The following is a 6,169-nucleotide window of genomic DNA, read 5'->3' as shown; positions in this document are numbered from 1 at the left end:
TGTCTTCAGCAGGTCTTTGCGCCATTTGGTGCAACGGGTCAACTAGTAATAATAGTAATTGTTTATATATAACTTGGCAAGTTTTTTTTTTGAAAATTACTTCCCGACTTTATTTAAGCTAGTTCAGGTAGTTCATCTGAAACAATATTGAGAATACAATTTGGGGGAGCTAAATCCCACGTAACTGAAACAACATTACATAAACCAAAATGAGCTAATTCATGGGCGGCCTTATTCCTGCTCCTCCGGACCCATGTAGCCTTGAAATCTCCCAAGTTCCTTGCCATCGTCTTGATCTCTTCTACAACAATGCCCACAGATGACAGGTTTCGTTCCTTCTCATTCAGCATCCTAGCCACCCCTAGGCAATCTGTCTTCACATGCAGTTTTGGGATGTGTTGCTGAAGTGCCATTTGCACTGCTCTTCTACATGCCAACAGTTCAGTGGTCTCTGCCTACGAAATCCTAGGGAGGAAAATAGATGTCACACCTCTGAATGCTCCCAACTCGTCCCTGAAAACAACAGCCGCACCTCCATCCTGTCCCCAACGGGAAGTAGCCCCATCAACATTTGCTTTAAGCCAGCCCGTCGCCGGTGGTTCCCATATCGCATGTTGGGTTGTTCTTTGAGGAGTTTCCTGCCGAGCATGCACTTTATTCCATTCGCCCATTAGCGTTGCAACCCGCCTCGCCATCGAGACTGCCTCTTCAATGCGTTTTCCATCCCTTGTGTCATTTCTTGCCAGCCACAGGGCGTATAGACCTTGGATCATCGCAGCCTTGTCATCATCGGATGCCTCGGACATCCACTGGAGCAGCCACGATGCAAGCGAGCTCTGGGTGCAGAACAGACTAGGTGGGGTCGCTACCCTCGCACCCAATACCAAACTCAACTCTTTCTAGAAGCACATGGAATGATAGCAGCCCCAAAACCTATGATGCACCGTTTCTTCGCGCCCGCACGCCGGACAGAAAACACCTGGTTTGATTTTCCTCCGTAGTAGCTCAGAACCCACCGCTAATCCATTCCTAATCAGTCACCATACATGGATGAGTGCCTTGCCCGGAGCATTTGTACTCCACAGCGCCAGCCAGCCTCGATGTGTTGCTACCGAAGAAGACGAGCCGGGCTATCCCGCTCTCGCCCGCTTCTTTTCCATACCCAGGTGGTAAGCTGACTTGACTGAAAAAAGACCGTTTTTTGCAAAGTTCCAAGCAAGTTTACTCCTGGTGATTGCATGCATAAGCTTGCAAGGATTTTACTAACCAATCAGTAATAGACGTGCAATCATGTGTTTATGTTTTCATAATATTTCTCCATCCAGGCCAACATGATATTTTTTCACCCAGCCAGCAAGTCCATGGGCTTTAAATTCTAACATAATATATAAACCGGCTACATAGACTCTACATCATTGTTTTCCCAGCCCACCATATGGACTAAAAAACCAAATGGACTGGCTGACATGTGGGCCAATAGGTCAAAGGCTAAGCACTTACGCAAAAAAGGTCGAAGCCTAAGCAAGGCATCGGATTTACATCCAACGACCGACATTCTTCTTCAATCTCTCGTCTTCTTCCTCCAAAGCTGTGGGGACCGCCTGCTCCATCCTCCGGCGTCCAGCGGTGCTGTTTTGCGCGATTCACAGCAAAACGCTACCCCACCGACGGTCAGGCCATCCCACCGCTCCTCCGCACCTCCAATTATTCTCTACCGAGTGTAGGCCCACCCCGCACCCGAACCAGTCAAGTTCCCCACTCCTCTCCGTCCGTGAATCCACTGCCGCATCTTTCCCATGTTCGGGTCATTTCAGTCTGGGGCCTCGCCGTCGTCCACCAGCCTTGGTGCGCTCGGCATGGTGTGGTCAACATGGTCAACAAACGAGAGTCATCGAAAGATGACTTTACGCGGAGAGGCTGACAGTGGGGATGCACCATGCCCATGGACGCATGCATGCAATTGCATCCATTTTACCCTAAAAATAATGTTTTCTCCCCTGGCAGCTGGGCCCACCAGCTACATCTTCACATGCAAGGAACCGCGTCCTTATTAAGGGAAAAAGGATTCCTCCCCTGGCAGCTGGGACCCATCAGCTATATCTTCGCACACAAGGAAGTGCGTCCTTATCCTCCATGATAGCTGGGACCCACCCGATTGGACCATACGTACGATTGTTGAAAGCACAAGTGCTCCCTGGGTTATTTTGGTAATTAATGTCAACATATCTCTTGTTCGACTAATGCTTCTACCTAGTATTTCAGATGAGTTCAATGCTGGAGTGGCAGGACAAGAGGATGTGGAACCCCTTCAGATGCTAAGGACAAACATTGGCAAAGCTCAAGACTCTACATTTTCATTTTAGTGATCCAAGATCACACTGAGTCCAGAGGAAAAGTCAATACTATTAAAAGGGGATGGGGCATTGCTTAATGGCCTGCTTGCTCAAAGTGCTTAGTGATATGCTCCAAATCCCTCAACCACTTTCTCTTTTCCACATATGTCCTAAACCTAAAGTCAAACTCGGCCCCACCGATTTGATTCATCCGGTGCCACCGATTTGATTCATCCGGCGCCACCGAGTTCACTTGACATAGCCACTACCAGAAACCCTAACCAGTTCGGTCTCACCGACGGGATCTCGGTCTCACCGAGATGGCCTTGCAAACTCTCGGTTACCTATTGTAGTTATTTCGGTCTCACCGAAACGTGCAATTGGTCCCACCGAGTTTGCATGACCAAGTCTCTGTTTGCTTATTGCTAAAACCAGTCTCACTGATTCACGCAATTGGTCTAACCGAGATGAGGTTTTGCCCTAACCCTAGCACATCGGTCCCACCGAGTTGACCTTGTCGGTCCCACTGAAAACTCTAACGTTCATATTTTCAACCATATCAGTCTTACCGAGTTTCACTATTTGGTCCCACCGAGTTTGGAAGATTGTGTGTGACCGCTAGATTTTGTGTGGAGGCTATATATACCCCTCCACCCTCATCTTCGTTTGTGAGAGAGCGATCAGAATGTGCCTACACTTCCACTACTCATTTTCTGAGAGAGAACCACCTACTCATGTGTTGAGACCAAGACATTCCAATCCAACCACAAGAATCTTGATCTCTAGCCTTCCCCAAGTTGCTTTCCACTCAAATCATCTTTCACCATAGCCAAATCTGTGAGAGAGAGTTGAGTGTTGGGGAGACTATCATTTGAAGCACAAGAGCAATGAGTTCATCATCAAAACACCATCTATTACCTTTTGGAGAGTGGTGTCTCCTAGATTGGTTAGGTGTCACTTCGGAGCCTCCGTCAAGACTATGGAGTTGAACCAAGGAGTTTGTAAGGGTAAGGAGATCGCCTACTTCGTGAAGATCTACCCAAGTGAGGCAAGTCCTTCGTGGGTGATGGCCATGTTGGGATAGACAAGGTTGCTTCTTTGTGGATCCTTCGTGCGCGGAGCCCTCTATGGACTCGTGCAACCGTTACCCTTCGTGGGTTGAAGTCTCCACCAACGTGGATGTATGATAGCACCACCTATCGGAACCACACCAAAAATCTTCGTGTCTCCAATTGTGTTTGCACACTCCAATCCCATACCTTTACTTTCTTGAAAGTTACATGCTTTACTTTCAGTTGCTCATATACTCTCTGCTTGCTTGCTTGAATTGTATTCTGAATGCTTGAAATTGTGCTAATTTCCAACCTTAACTTGAAAAACTTAAAAACTGCTATCTTTACTTGTTGAGGGTTTAATCACCCCCTCTAGACACCTCTTCTCGATCCTTTCAATTGGTATCAGAGCTTTGGTCTCCATTGCTTTGGTTTAAACACCATTGGAGGAAGATGGATGAGTCTACGATTGGGAGAATTAGATGTAGAGTGCCTATGCTTGACGGAGAGTTCTTTATTGCTTGGAAAAATGAGATGCTTGAGATTTTCAATGAATATCACTTGAACAAGTACATTACTACCCCTTGTGTGCCCCTTGTTAACCCCTTGCATCCTACCCCTGATGATTCCCTTGATATGATTCGCAAACTTAGAACTATCAATCTTATCACTAGAGGATTACCTAGAAACTTGATTGCTCGCTTGCCAACTCTTGAATGTGCTTACACTATATGGAGATTTCTTGAGGAAAGATTTCCAGACTATTCCTTAAAAAACTTAGATGAGATTCTTCACAAGTCTATTGCTTTGAATAAGATGAATCCCAATGACCCTAAGTTTGGTGATTGTCTATTTGAGCTTCGTGACCTTATGCGTGCCAAAGGAGATGTTGGAATCATTAGCAATATCATTTCTGAAGTCATTAGAATTGATAGAGATGCAAATTGTCATGATCACAAAACTAATGAATCACTCTCTCTTGGAAATGATCAATCACAAGATGATGTTGAACATGGATACTATGTTTAGGATGATGATAGTGACTATGATCTCGATGAGTCTATGAGACACTTTGGTCATATGGCTAACCTTCACAGCTACATGACATGAGGAAAGGAATGGGTTCTTGATAGTGGATGTACCGATCACATTACCGGAGACAAGGATATGTTTCATGAGCTTGCTAAAACGACGGCCCTCAAAAGTATGTCACATTTGGTGATAACTCAAAGGGTAAGGTGGTTGGCCTCCGTAAGGTGGCCATCTCACATGACAGCTCCATGCAAAATGTTATGCTTGTTGAATCTCTTGGCTATAATTTACTTTCTGTATCTAGATTAGCCAATTTCGGTTTCAATGTCCTATTTACTAAAGTAGATTGGTAAGTGTTTAGAAGAGATAATCATAATATGGTCTTTACCGGCATACGTAGAAGTGATCTTTACATTGTTGATTTCACTAAAAAGGCTCAACCTAAAACTTGCTTAATTGCTAAATCTTCTAAAGGCTTGTTGTGGCATAGATGGTTAGGTCATGTGGGCATGTGAAATCTTGACAAGCTTATTAAAGGTGATCATATCCTTGGTGTTAAAGATGTTATATTTGACAAGGATATACTTTGTAGCGCTTGCCAAGCAGGAAAACAAGTTGGAGGAAGTCATCCCGGGAAGAACATCATGACCACAAGAAGACCACTCGAGCTACTTCACATGGATCTCTTTGGTCCCAACACCTACAAGAGTCTCGGTGGTAACTCATTTGGATTGGTCATTGTTGATGATTTTCAAGATTTACGTGGGTGTTCTTTCTTGATGATAAATCGCAGGTCCAAAAGATCTTCAAGAACTTCGCTAGGAAGGTCCAAAATCAATTTGAAGTGAAGATCAATAAGGTTCATAGCGACAATGGAACGGAGTTCAAGAACACCAATGTGGACACCTTTCTTGATGAAGAAGTGATTTCACATGAGTTCTCGGCTACGTACATGCCTCAACAAAATGGAGTTGTTGAGAGGAAAAATTGGACGCTCACCGAAATGGCGAGAATGATGCTTGATGAGTACAAGACGCCAAAACACTTTTGGGTGGAAGTGGTTGAGGCAGCTTTCCATGCAACGAATTGTATATATCTTCACAAGCTACTTGGCAAGACGGCATACGAGCTTGTCACTGGTAACAAACCCCAAGTTGGATATTTCAGGTATTCGGCTCAAAGTGCTACATTCTTGATAATTATCGTCATTCGAAACTTGCTCCTAAATTTCATGAAGGTTTCCTAGTCTACAACAATTTCACCCGAAAGGTTGAAGAGATGATAGATGTGAAGCTTGATGAATCTAACGGCTCGCAAGTAGAGCAATTGCCAATTGATGTAGGTGACAAAGATCCTTAGGAAGCTATACAAGACTTGTCTATTGGCAAGATTCGCCCAACGGAGATGAAGGAGAGTACCTCATATGTCCAAGTGGAAGCCTCAACTTCATGCGAAGGTGAACCACAAGTTGACTTGGAGGTATCCACAAGTGGGACACATCAAGACGATGGAAACGAGGATGTACAACAAGATGAACCACGACGACCTCCTTCTCCACCACCACGAGAGAACAACAACGCCAACAACAACGAAGAAAGACAAGAGGAAGAACAAAACAATGAAGAGGATGTTCCACCCCGACCCAAACAAAAGCTCTCATGAGTTCGAGCAAGAGTCTCAAGATATCATCCCGTCGAACAGATCTATGATTATATTCAAACCGGGAGAATTACTCGCTCTAAAACTTGTTGG

Source organism: Triticum dicoccoides, chromosome 7B (genome assembly GCF_002162155.2).
Source record: "Triticum dicoccoides isolate Atlit2015 ecotype Zavitan chromosome 7B, WEW_v2.0, whole genome shotgun sequence".
Taxonomy (NCBI): domain Eukaryota; kingdom Viridiplantae; phylum Streptophyta; class Magnoliopsida; order Poales; family Poaceae; genus Triticum; species Triticum dicoccoides.
The sequence above is the reverse complement of the archived record's forward strand: the minus strand, read 5'-3'. Positions refer to the sequence as shown.